Source organism: Perca fluviatilis, chromosome 22 (genome assembly GCF_010015445.1).
Source record: "Perca fluviatilis chromosome 22, GENO_Pfluv_1.0, whole genome shotgun sequence".
Taxonomy (NCBI): Eukaryota; Metazoa; Chordata; class Actinopteri; order Perciformes; family Percidae; genus Perca; species Perca fluviatilis.
In genome coordinates, this window is record NC_053133.1 from 28622285 (window position 1) to 28636857 (window position 14573).

The 14573-nt window shown below is 43.2% G+C and overlaps 1 protein-coding gene and 1 pseudogene across 1 annotated transcript in view; one reads left to right on the forward strand and one right to left on the reverse strand.

Annotated features, from left to right (window-relative positions):
• LOC120552576 overlaps positions 1-14573 on the forward strand; it is a 501282-nt pseudogene that overhangs the window by 445584 nt on the left and 41125 nt on the right.
• LOC120552600 (NACHT, LRR and PYD domains-containing protein 1-like) overlaps positions 1-14573 on the reverse strand; it is a 735215-nt gene that overhangs the window by 245206 nt on the left and 475436 nt on the right.

Below are 14573 nucleotides of genomic sequence, written 5' to 3' on the forward strand. Positions count from 1 at the left end.
TCTGTTGTCGCTCAGTCTCCGCATCACCATACATCACGACACGGCCAGTGACACACACACACACAATAACACACAATGTCAATAACACACAATAATATGACACACACAGTGACATTACACACACACACGCTGTGGATGTAGGAAAGTCCCGATATGACGACAGGATGATCTATTGAGGACAGCTACACGAAAGAATAAGTGAAATGATAAATAAGTTAGGAGTCCTTATCAAAGCCGCAGATGAATGGGTTCAGGCCAGGTTAAACTACTGCAAAGATCAACACACACCAGACTGGACAGAAATGTTCAAATGTATTCATTCAATAAAGTATATTATTTTTGTCTTGAAATCAACTATTTTCTTATACTTTCTACCAACAACTTTTATCACAATTCTTACAAAAGATGCCACAAAAATCTGGCATTTTGGGCTGCAAACAATCTAAAAAAAGGCCCGCAGAAAATCCTGGGAGGGACTGTTTAATGCTATGTTACTGAGAGATGAGTCAATATGTTTTTTCTGTTCATTAAACATGTATTTTCACATCACTTTTATTTGCCCATGGATATATATATATATAAATAAAAAATATATTTATTGTAGCAATTCAAAATATTCTAGTGCACCCTCTTATGAATTTGAATTCCTGGAAAAAGTGGCTAGTAAAAAATATAAGTGTTGGTAAATTGCATCCACCAGCAACTGTGGCTGGTGGGCAAAGAAGTTAATTCCCCACCCTGTGTGTGTCTTCTATATGTAGAGTGTGTGTGTGTGTGTGTGTGTGTGTGTCTCATGTGTGTGTGTGGGTCTATATGTGTGTGTGTGTGTGTGTGTGTTTTTTCATATTCAGATGTCATTATTAGCGTTATCAAGACGCATACTCTCTTTTAGCGGTTCATCAACACCATTTGCCTCATTGACTTCCATTACCTTGTGATTGTGTGTTAATGGACCGTAGAAAGTAGAATGAAAGGGAGGAAATCTGTGTAGGGAGGATGGTCGGGGGTGGATGCGGGGAGGATGGCGGGGGAGGATGGTGGGGAGGATGGGGGGAGGATGGTCGGGGAGGATGGTCGGGGAGGATGGTGGGGGGGATGGGGGGAGGATGGGGGGAGGATGGAAACAACAAGGACCTCAACCCAAGAGAGGGATCAGGTCCTGTGTGTCACGCTCCTAAACTCAACCGTAGCTCGAGCAATAACGCCAAGTGGTATGTTACGCCTGTATACAGCGTAGACATACACGCTGATATCTCAAAAAATAAGATAACACGCCACTTGGCTTAAGGGAAGTCGGCGGTATGTTTACATGAAGTAGGATGTATGTTGGTGAGAGAGAGAGAAAGAGTGACATCATCTGGAAAAATACATTGAACTGTTTTTAATGCTGCACGATTGATCTAATCCCATCACTGATGTCACTCGTGTGTGAATAACTAACCTCATAAACGTGTGTGATTTAAGGAAACTAAAAGGTGAGCTGTGTGCGCCCACTCAGTGTCCACTCCAGTCTCCACGCTTGTAACAGCCTTCACTTTTACCCAAGTAGAAACACAAGAAGAAGACACTGGGGCTTAAGAAGCTTGGTGTTCTTCACACTTTACCAACAGGTTGGACAAAGTAGATTTTGTAACTTAATCAATAGTTATTTTATTACACCCATCCTTAATGTGGCATATACAATGTATTATTTTAATGAGAATTTTGTTTTTCTTATTTGTTCTATTTTTCATTTGTGCTGTTGAGCAAAACCAAACCAAACTTTCTCCTCTATCATTTAAAAACATCTGGAACTGTAGTAAACATGTCCCTTTGTTTTTATTGTAATTATTTTACTTTTCTCTTTCTTCATTCTTTATTGTCTCTACTCATTTAATTCTTCCTTTATACCTTTATAGACAAGTTTTTATTGTGTTTTATATTCTATATATTTCTTGATTTTTTTAAGGAACCCAACATGTTGAGGGTTTTCTGGGTTTCTTTAGCAAGACATTTTTATTTACTGTTTGGTGCATTTATTTTGCAATCATAGTATTGTTAATCACAATATGACTACCTACAAATTGTACAGCCCTATTTCATTTTTATTATGGCTGCTTTCACATGTAAAAACTTTTAAATTTTGATTTAATTTTGCAGCACATTGAAGAATAAATCTTATAGTTTTCTTAACAAAGACTGATCCAGTTTGAGTCCAGACTACATCTGAGACAAACTGTTCAGACTGACAAACTGAAAACAAAACAAAGAGTTGTTGTGGATTTGTTCTCAGACAAACACAGAAAACAAGTGAACTGATAGAAATGTAAAACCTTTTATGGATTTAATTTTAATAGATTTTACACTGTAGAAGAATGAAATAGATGAACTGGACCTCTAGAGTCTCCAGTCTACAGTTTGACCTTCAATCCAGCACATAGCAGCTTCAACCCTGAATCCTTTCAGGTTCTTGTTGTAGGTCAGGTCCAGCTCTTTTCAGATGGGAGGGGGTGGACTTCGAGCTGGGAGGCTGAGGCAGCACAGCTTGGATCTCTGACAAACCGCTAGTAATCCACCTAAATAAAGAATAGATGTGGTTGATGTTTCAAATGTGTAGCTCAACAATATTTTGTCCTAATCAATGATCTTTCCCCTAAAATGAATTTTGGTTTTAAAATCAGTTGTTAGTTCCTATTGCTTTCTTTCCACATATATTTAAAAAAAGATATTTTACAATAAACAAAGGTACTTTTGTGACTTTAATTGCATCCCTCTTGACTTAAAATGTAAACTGTGTAATTTAGGAACGCAGGCTCATACGAAAAATAGCAATTCGCAAAAAACCTGGTACAAAGCATCTCTCCTGTTTTTATACAAATTGAATGTTTAATTGTACATTTTTCCGGGTCTAAATGAAAAAAAATATATAAGAACTATAGAAAATGGGCAAATTAAAATACACAAATCTTTATTTAACAATCTAAGTAAAGATAGAAACATGGACCCTTAGTTAGTTCTAGTGCAGTGAAGTTTTAATATTAATGCTATCATGTTTTGTTTCTTTCTAAATACATTTTAAACAAATAATTGTTGATGACAGATCAGACTTAAAGAGACTTCAAACATCTGCATTTTAAAAACATGGTTCTACTCTCTCTTGATACTTTTAACTTGTGTGTGTGTGTGTGCGCTATATATGTGTGTGTGTGTATATGTGTCTCTATGTGTGTGTGTGTATGTGGTGTGTGTGAAGTTGTGAGCCGCAGTGTGTGAGAGGTGTGTTTCAGTGTGTGTGTGTGTTGTGTGTCTCTCATGTATGTGTGTGTCTGTGTGTGTGTTTAGTGTGTGTGTGTGTGTGTGTGTGTGTGTGTGTGTGTCTCTAGTGTGTGTGGTGTGTGTGTGTGTGTGTGTGTGTGTGTGGGTGTGGGGTAAATTAGCACCATCCACAGAGCCAATCGGTATTTTTCAAAGTGGGGTGACTTTGCCTTGTAAACTAGTCACAGGGGGGTGATTGTAAACATTCCTTTAACGGATTAGACAAGCTTTTGTCAAAGAATGCTGTTGCTAAGTAACAATGCATCGCTGCTATGTTACTGCAACAACCCCAACATTTCTGGATTTTACCTCTTCATAATAAAAACATTCAAATACCAAAATAACTGAGGACTTTTATTGTGAAGAATTTATAGAAAAATGATACGCTTCACAGCCGGGGCTTTGACCACGATATTCCCCTCAACCCCAGACTTTTGTTCCAGTCGTTTTCAGCTTAGTCCGGTGACACCATGTAGCTGAGCTGAGGTTTTAGTTTTCTGCCTCACGCGGAGAGTAAGTGTCAATTCTCGCTTTGATCGAGGGGTGGGGGGGGGAAGGGTAGATACCCTTAGTTTTAAGCAAAGACGCTAAGCTACTTGAAAGCAAGGGTACCCAGAGTACACCGCACAGCCGGGTATGCTTTCTAATCTGGAAACACTGAAATCGCTAATTTGCAAGCACTAACGCTAACGCTACATTGCTTATTTGCACAACAGTCCCACATTTCCCTTGAATGGACAAACATGCATGTCTACAGTGTTGACTAAACTCCATTAGCAGTTAATTTCGTTTGATATCACTGCATAACACTACTTGCTTTAGAGACATCGATAATGCTTTACATATACCGGCCTGTATCAACAGAGGGATTGAGGAAACCCGCAGCTGATCCACTTTGGGCTGAAAACGAAGCAGAAGTTTCTGCGTCATGTTGTAGCCATTCATTATTGTATTGGTACTGTATTATTGTAATCATGTGTAATCATTCCTGTTCATGTACCTGTACATTGTTGTTGGTTATGATAGCAGGACACTCAATGAAAGAAATGGGGGTTGAGGGAGGGTTACTGGCCAACAGGCATCAGACTGGGGTCTGGAGCATTGTCCATTACGGGAGCCAGAAGGAGCCGAGCTCCCATAGAGTGAGGACTGGCCCTGCGAAAGCCCCAAAGTCAAAAATCTGAGGGGGTCTCTCATATCTGAAGGTGTTCGCCATATGTGGCATTGTAATTTAATCTTAATCAACGCCATTATCCACCCCTGTGCGATATCTTTACCATTAAAGATGTTAAATTAAAATATAGGCTACGGACGTAGACCTGAGCTCTACCCTACGCTCATGAAGCAGCATGACTGCACTTCACCATCACACCACTAGGCTACGGAGCAAACCACATACGATCGATTTCACAGCACTTGCAAGTCCAAGAAGTGATCTTGCTTTGTCATTAGTTTTGTTTTCAATAACTTTGTAAACAGTGGCAGAGCCAACAGCTACGTTAAGGTGTAACGTCGGACTTCACCAGGCATCTCAAAACGCACCCCAGGCAGGTCAGTCACTACACGCAAATGTGAAAGAGACGTTATTTAGCATATTTCGCCACAGGTAACAAGCTAACCATTGCTAAGTGTTGTGCTAATGCTGGGAACAGGTAAATTATATTTTATAGTTAGTAGTTGCTGAGGCTCAGACATCCATGGCGACAGGAGGCAGGACGCACTGATCCATCTCCCCAGGAACAAACGCTGTGTCGGGTGGGCAAACTCATGTGATGAATTGATCCCTGGATGATTTGTAGGCTATTAAGTGAACAAGGTGTACCCCCAGTCCACCAAACACTGGGTCTTAATTCTGCACATATTTGTGTTACTGTAGTCCTATTTAGGCTACTATTTCATTATCCATTCGCTGGCGAGCGGATCCCGCATACTGTCACCTGCCGTGGAGACGCTGGCACCTCACTAACCTCCTCTGAGTCTTGTCTCACTAACCTCTCCCTCCTCTGAGTCTGGTCTCACTAACCTCTCCTCCTCTGAGTCGGGTCTCACTAACCTCTCCTCCTCCTCTGAGTCTGGTCTCACTAACCTCTCCTCCTCTGGAGTCTGGTCTCACTAACCTCTCCCTCCTCTGAGTCTTGTCTCACTAACCTCTCTCCTCCTCTGAGTCTGGTCTCACTAACCTCTCCTCCTCTGAGTCTGGTCTCACCAACCCTCTCCTCCTCTGAGTCTTGTCTCACTAACCTCTGCTCCTCTGGAGTCTGGTCTCACTAACCTCTCCTCCTCTGAGTCTTGTCTCACTAACCTCTCCTCCCTCTGAGTCTGGTCTCACTAACCTCTCCTCCTCTGGAGTCTGGTCTCACTAACCTCTCCCTCCTCTGAGTCTTGTCTCACTCAACCTCTCCTCCTCTGAGTCTGGTCTCACTAACCTCCTCCTCCTCTGAGTCTTGTCTCACTAACCTCTCCTCCTCTGAGTCTGGTCTCACTAACCTCTCCTCCTCTGAGTCTGGTCTCACTAACCTCTCCTCCTCTGAGTCTTGTCTCACTAACCTCTCCTCCTCTGGAGTCTGGTCTCACTAACCTCTCCTCCTCTGAGTCTTGTCTCACTAAACTCTCCTCCTCTGAGTCTGGTCTCACTAACCTCTCCTCCTCTGAGTCTGGTCTCACTAACCTCTCCTCCTCTGAGTCGGTTCTCTCGGCTGGACTCAGTTTCACTGAGCGCACTAACACTTAGGGCCCTATTTTAACGATCTGAAACGCAAGTATTAAACGCAAAATGCAAGTAGCTTGTGGGCGGATCTCTGGCGTGTTGCTATTATACCGCGGGATAAATGACTCTTCGCTCGACGCAAATTTAAAATGGGTTTGTCTGAAGTAGCTAGGTGTGGTTTGGGCGAACGCGGAAATAAACCAATCAGAGCGTCATCTCACATTACCTTTAAGAGCAGCCGCTTTGTTCCATTGCGGATTGCTATTATAACGGTGGATTTTTCCTGGCGCACGCCAGCGGGAGCTGTCCGGGATGCGGCAAAGTAATAAATGCCCGTCTTGGCCGGGTGGCGATGTTGCTTCGCCTCTCGGGCCATCTCCTCAAGTCTGAGAGGATTGGTGCGCCATGGACGCGTGGGCCTCCAACGCACTTCCACCTGCACCTGTTGTGCACCTTCCTCCTCCCCCACTCCATCTCCGGTCCACCCGCTCCACCAGGAGCGCATCGCAATACTCCTGGACCAGATCCCGCGGAGTGTCCAACTCACCGTGAAGTTCAACATCACGTCTCCTTAAGTTCTCTAATATTTCCTCATTTATATCATCAACACATCCATGATTCATGGGAAATGTTGTGTAAATCACAACAAGCCAAAGAATGCTGGGACATTTTGAGGACTGTACTGTAAAGTGCCTCCTGACCTATCCAAACACCTGAAGCGCATTTTCAGTAATATTTTCCTTTGTAATTATGTATGGTTTGCAAAAATGGGAACTGCTGCCCCGTTTAGATGAGAGAAGTGTATGCACGTTGTGCACAGCTACATTATGGCCAAGCATGCCCTAAAATAGCATCTGAATAACGCTACTGACTTTAGACTAGTGCCACTGACTTTAGACCAGGTTTTTCCTGGTCTGTGGCGGAATTGGTTTCTGAAACTACAAAATAGCACCAAGTACCCTATACCGAACACGCCTCTCTTCGCTGAACACCTCAGGAGCGCAAATACATTCCCCTAATTTACCGCACGGCTCATGTGGAGGGAAAAGTCCGCAGCGCGCGGGCGCAAAATAGGAATGATACATGCGCGGTGTACAAAGGCAATTCGCTGGGTGCAAGATAGGGCCCTAAGAAAATAAATTGCATTACATCAGTGAGTTCAAACTGCTTATTGTGCGTAATTTGACTGACGCTTGAGATGCATGTTGTTCTTGTAACTGGTGTGGCTCGCCACTATTCTCTTGATTTCCACTTCGACATTAGACATTTTTTTGAATGAAAGAGACGTTACATTTAGAATATATGATATCATCACAGGTAACAAGCTAACCATGGCAAAGTGTTGTAAGCACATGCGGGAACAGGCACATTGTTACTTTATAGTTGTATCCGTGATAATGTGACAGACTTAGGTTAATATTTCACCAGGTCTGAGGGCTAGAGGGATGTATTAAGTAGACCCCATAAAGTTATTCCACAACTGATTTTAATACTGTACTGTCTGGACATGCTTTGAATTCATAAGATTTATGGGAAAGATCAGATGGCCAGAGACTTGACTTGGACTCCTGGCAAAAGACTCTGCTGTGTGCATACTGCGCAAAAAACGCCACGCGCCTAGGTTATTTAATTGTATAGCCTTGTTAGGCTATGCGCGGGGTGTGCCAACTTTTTTTATGAGATAGAGAGACCCCCTTGAAGACAAAAAGATAATTCGAACACTGGTCTGGAGGGAAAGGTTACTGGCCAACAGACATCAGACTGGGGTCTGAAGGGAAAGGTTACTGGCCAACAGGCATCAGACTGGGGTCTGGAAGGAAAGGTTACTGGCCAACAGGCATCAGACTGGGGTCTGAAGGGAAAGGTTACTGGCCAACAGGCCTCAGACTGGGATCTGGAGGGAAAGGTTACTGGCCAACAGGCATCAGACTGGGGTCTGGAGGGAAAGGTTACTGGCCAACAGGCATCAGACTGGGGTCTGAAGGGAAAGGTTACTGGCCAACAGGCATCAGACTGGGGTCTGGAAGGAAAGGTTACTGGCCAACAGGCATCAGACTGGGGTCTGGAGGGAAAGGTTACTGGCCAACAGGCATCAGACTGGGGTCTGAAGGGAAAGGTTACTGGCCAACAGGCATCAGACTGGGGTCTGGAGGGAAAGGTTACTGGCCAACAGGCCTCAGACTGGGGTCTGGAGGGAAAGGTTACTGGCCAACAGGCATCAGACTGGGGTCTGGAGGGAAAGGTTACTGGCCAACAGGGCTCAGATTGTTTACTTTATTGGGCAATAAAGACAGATTTTGTTAATAAAGAAAGTGTTTCTGAACATCAATGACATTAAAAACAGTGATAATTGAAACAGATGTACAACACACCATGCAGTGTGAAATGTTTATTGCAAACAGACCTAAGTATGTATGATGATGTAACCAAGTGGTGTCTCATTTCATAGGGGTTTGTTTTCACCCCGACCCCTTACCACTCGGTTTCGAGGGACAAGGGCTAGGTTTAAGACGAAGGGGTATGGGGAAGTAACCTGACTCCACCAGATGGATTGCTTCGCATTTGTTTGGCATATCCATCTGGGAACTTTCTGTTGGAGAACTTTTGGGAAGGTTAAGGGTCACTTTATTATCCCCGAGGGGCAATTTCAATTACAGCCAGCAGTAACAAATAACAAATACCAAACAGCAACAAAGAAACACAACAACAGTATAACATAATTAAAATTTGGATTCACAGGATACTATTAACAATGGGGATAACAGCAGGGATGAATGATCTTTTAAATCTCTTCGTCCTGCATCGCGGCAGACTATATCTACGCCCGGAGGGTAGCAACATAAATTCACCCCACAAGGGATGACTCGAATCAGCCAGGATGGCTCTCGCTTTTCAAAGATCTGGCCTTATATAGGTCATGAAGGCCATCCAACGTGTGCCCGCATTTTGCTGCACACCTTCATGATACCTTTGCATTCTATTTTTTCTTTAATAGAAAGTGACCCGGCCAGCAAATAAAAGTAAAAGTAAGAACTGATTCAATAAAACAAGAGTAGAACATTTTCATAAAAACAGTGTCGACATTGAAAACTGGGTTACTTAAGAAAATACATGCCTTGATGTGCTTTTTACACACAGCATCAACATGGGACTCAAAGCACAGTTTACTGTCGATCACAGTCCCAAGATATTTGTACCTGCTGCACTAGTTCAACTGGTTGATTGTCCATTACAACCGGGAAATGACAGCGGGATTTCTTCTGGAAGTCAATGCACATCTCTTTCGCTTTTGCCACATTAATGTTTAAAAAGGAGGATTTACACCAATCAATAAAATCATTGACTACCGGACCATGTTCAGAGTCGCCACTGCTGAGGAGAGACACAACGACAGAATCATCCGCAAATTTAATGATGTGGAGCCCGGATCGCGTTGTGTTTGCATAAAACAAAAATAAAAAGGAGAGACACTGGGGCCCGAATAGATAAAAGGGCATCTGATAAAACAACTGGTTCACTAACCCGCTAGACCTCACACGATTAAAAAAACAATAAGCCAGCAGATCAGTCCATTATCAATGTTTATGAGGTCTCTTCAGTCTGTCTGCTAAGACATGGGGCTGGAATACAGTTAAAAGCGGAGGAGAAGTCAATAAATAGTAGACGCAACAAGGGACTTGCCCCTCAAGATGTTTAAAACCATGTTTAAAAGTGTCCCGTACACTGCCGTACACACTCTGCCCGCCTATAGGCTAACTGAGAGGGTCTAACTTTATCCCGCATAGAGGTCCAAAAGGGCATCCTTCACAGCTCTTTCAAAAATTTCATAGACAAGAGATGTAAGTGCACACTGGTCTGGAAGTCATTGAGGGTCTTAGGAGTTTGAATCTTAGGCACAGGAAACAATTATTGAGTCCTTCCAAAGACAAGGGACCTTATGCAGCTGTAAGGACAATTGAAAAATGAAGCAGAAGATGTCTGGCCAGCTGGACACACAGTTCTTTCAGAACCCCAACTCTCCATCCCATCAGACCTGGACTTTCTCCTTTCTTTGACACCCTCAAGAGGAGTTTCGACCATGAATTTAACAATGGGCAACAATATTATTTACAACATGACAGTCTACATTTCATCACCTGGACATCTCCTCACTAAAAATCTTGAACATTAAACCGATTATAAAAACATTCAGTCATTAGAAAATCCAGGTCGGTTTTCCCATTGTGAGAAATAGTACACTTTTTGGACTCAAACCCATCATGAGTTTTCAACCGTCCCATGCAGGACGGGAATTCCAGTGCCAACAATTCTTTTCCACTTTGTCTCATATACGATTTGGAAAGTTAAGTCCTTCTTCTACTTGTTTTGATAATGCCAGTGCTGTACATCTGCCTGATGGAAGCAAATGTTCCTCTGGGATTTATGCTTTTGACGATTTTGGAGACCCAAGGATTATTTGATAAATGGAGATGGGTATGGGGGAAGTCCTTACAGAAAGATATATAGTCAGATACAGTTTCTGTCAGTTCATTTAAATCCAGACAGGCATTTTTGAAGACATCCCAACCAGTGCCATAAGGGCGAAAATAATGGGTTAGCTGATTGGATGAAACCATCTGTCTATCACCACAGACATGATATGTGATAGACAGAAAATACTATGCGAGAAACGTCATCTCATCCCATGTGGAAGCTGCGATGTTGTTTAGACTGAACAGTCACTGCTTCGCCACACCTAAACCCTACCAAAACCAGCTTGATTGGTCGGTCGCTTGGGAACGGGCTCCAAATTTCTCTATCTCAAGATGCCAGACTGATTCCTAGTAGGACAACTGGAGCCGCCAGATCAAGTCGGTTCAATCGAGGCTAATGGGGAAGGGGAAGGGTTAAGACAGAGAAATGAGATTCAGCCTCTTTCTCAACTGCAAACTTAATCTTCAAAACAAACACTCAAGGCATTGGACAAACAGCCATCAAGTTATCATCATTGTAACATAATCCAAAACATAATCATATGACCTTTGACAGTTTTGTGTTTTGCTGATGTTAGTCTAGTCTACAAAGTAATCAATGATCTGGGCAGCCCAACATTAAATGAGTTCCGTCTAGTGTAGTCAGGGACGGGAGGAGAACTAGGACCACCTCAACAGAGGTGACTGTGCAGTACAGAACAGATCTACTGAGTCGGGCAGACACAGTCTCTTCTGTTAGAGACACAAAGTATTATAACTCAGTACCAAGAGAGATCAGAGAATGGAAACAACTTTGATGGTTTTAAATTAAAGATAAAATCATGGCTGGAAATCAACTCCAATCATGCTCCCATCAATCACAACCCAAACAGCCAATCTTTATGTAGTGAAGTCCTGTTGTAGTGGGGTCTAAAATGTTGGGATTTTGTTGGTTCTATCTGTGGTGTTTAATGTTGTGGTTCTGTGTTGTCAAAAGTAGTGTTAGGTTGTAGAGATGATTCTCTGTTTCGCCTCCAGGACTTCAGATGGGAATGCTTAGCTAATTCTGGTACTCAAGGAGCGTGTGCATCCCTTCGTCAAATAAATAAATAAATAAACTGTTACTGATGTTCAAGAGCTGTTTTACAAGAATCAACAATATCACCAAAACTAGTGGGGGGAAATATAAAAATACGTTTTTTGGGGTGTGATTAAGAATGGTTCATGCATGGATTATAATCTAAATATGTGTGAAGTGTGTATCTTTTACCTAATACTGATGGCTTCAGCTTTACATTGATTTATTGTGTATAATTCACATCTGGACTTTACCAGTTTCTTCGCAGTTCCTCACAGCTGGAATCAGTCCCAGTTTTCCCTCCTGTTATGTGTGTACTTCTTCCGGTCCAACTCATCCAGAACCTCCTCACATCTGCAGCATGTAGGACAGAGCTTGAGCACTGGATCCTGAGAGTCCTCTCTGATCTGTTCCTCTGACTTCAGGAACTCTGGATCTCCTGATGGACTGAGTGGTCGTTCATCCTCCACAGACAGTGGAAGATGTTGATGGTCTAGGAGGATCTCAACACTTGTTATCTTCTTCAGTTGTTGATGGCTCTTGGATGATTTCTGGACTGTTGTTGTCTGACCCAGCAGGCCTCCTAAGAGTCCCTGGTTGGACTTCAGAGAGAGGCCATGAAGGAAGCACAAACAGATCCAGGTGGCCATTTTACTCCTCAAGGGATTTCCTCCATGGCTCTCTTCAGGAAGAAATCCAGAGATGAATAAACATAGCAGCCTTTTCCCAGGAAGTCCTCCAGTACCTGTGTGTTCCTTGTTGGTGTAACAGTGGAACAGGTAGCCTGCAACCAGAAACTCCTGAACGCCAGATGAACAAGCATAACTGTTTTTGGAAGATCACACTCTCTTTGAAGATCGTGAACAAACTCCTGAGTACAGCGAGGCCTCTGTACTCCAGACCCACAGCCAGCCCAGGTCTTCTTGGTAGAACATGATGTTTCTCCAGCTGTTCAAACGCCAGCCTCCCCAGCTTCAGAAGAACTTCCCTGGTCAGCCTCCCAAACCTCCTGTGGACTGTCCTCATGTCCCTCAGCATACTTGAGCTTCTTCCTCTTTGTCTTGAACACCAGGAAGTGTAAGTAGCATGTCGTAGTCAGGGTCTTGGGCAGTCTCCTCTCTCTGTCTGTAGTCAACATGTGGTCCAGAACGTAGCAGTGATCCAGCAGAAGACTGGGATCAGTCACATGATGTGGGAGGCTCCTGGAGGTCTTGATGTGGGAGATGATTCTGCTGGACAGCTCTTCATCTACTGACATCTCTTCCTGAAGTACTCCTCCTTCTGGTCACCAGTGAAGCCCTGTCACTTCTGTTACCCTGTCAACACACGCAGGAGGGATCTGATTGGCGTGCTGCCGTTCGGGGGAAGTTATCCAGACGAGGCGAGAGCAGCTTCCCTGGATGGAGGTTTGTCAACAGCACGTTGACTGATGACTTCTGTGTGACATCAGAAACAGCCTCATTGTTGTTGAAATCCAGGTAAAGTCTGCTTTCATCCAGGCCGTCAAAGATGAAGAGAACTTTAGAGCCAGCGAGCTGCTCTGCTGTGGCCTCCTGTAATGATGGATGGAAAACACGGAGCAGCGCCAGAAGACTAGGTACTGCTCATCTTTGATCAAGTTCAGCTCCCTGAAGGAAAGAGGAATCACCAGATCCACATCTTGGTTTTCCAAACCCCTCGGCCCAGTCCAGACAGAACTTCTGCACTGAGAAGGTTTTTCCAACGCCAGCGACGCCGATCATCATAACGACTCTGATGTGTTTCTGTTGGTCAGGTAAGACTTTAAAGATGTCGCTGCAGTTGATTGGAGAGTCATGGAGGGTCTCCATCTTGGAAGCTGTCTCGAGCTGCCTCACCTCATGTTGGGTATTAACTTCTTCCCTCAGTTCGTCTGTGATGTAGAGCGCAGTGAAGATCCTGTTGAGGAGGGTTCCACTTCCTGTTTGATCAGCTCCTTCAGTCACACATTCATATGTCCCCTTCACTCTGATCTTATGTTTATGTTTAACAATGTACACTGTAAGGAAATACAAAAGTCTATTTATTAATAGTGTTATTTTCAGTTTCCAAACAACAATTTCTAGAAAAAAGGACAAAGCTGAAAGACCAAAATGAGAAGAAAAGTTTACAATCTGGTGATAGTTTTCATTATCAATATGAAAACCAAATAGTAAAGGTTATGAAGTAATCATCCCTTCTTAAAGTAAAAAAATACACTTCATTTACTGTAGCTGCTTCACAATAAAAGACTAAACATTTAAGGCTACATTTACACTGCTAGGTTTTGGTTTAAAAAGGAATATCTTCTGCTACGTTTCCCCCTCTCATTCCCCCTCCTCTGGTGTTTCCCCCTCTCATTCCCCCTGCTCTGGTGTTTCCCCCTCTCATTCCCCCTGCTCTGGTGTTTCCAAGCCCCTAAACCGGACACATTAGGAACCACTTCTGACCCGTTTTGGTTCTGAATCTGCAGGTTGTGTTTCAGTCTCAACGGCTCCAAACGGAGACCTTTGGCAACACCGACCCTGACGCCAGCGTTTCTCCTCCTGATTGGGTCTTATTGGTTACCATGTCTCATTCTCTGAGACTAAAGCTACTAACGTTACCGTGGTAACTACCAGCAGTGGGCGGAGTCTCCACGCTGCCTCCTGTTTATGTCCAGTATACCAGGATGATGATGAGATATGAGTTAGTTTAAACAGAAATTAGTTCTTCTACTGGAGATAAAAACACTTGATGCACCGAGATCACTTTGGGCTCCAAACTTAAAGCTTGAAAACTACAACGTAGCCATGGAGATGGAGCCTCAGAGAAGCAGCAACAGGAACAGTTTGTTTCCATCAGCAGTAAATTAACAAAGCATGACTAAAACATTCAGGAAACAGTAAAATAAAGCTGATATCTGAAATACAGACAGGAAGACAGGAGAAGTGATACAGAGCCGATATCTTCGCTGGAGCAGAAAAACATTCAGTCAAATATCAGGTAGAATTAAAATGTAATGATATTTATAATGATATTAAATGTTGGTGCTGTATGACATAGT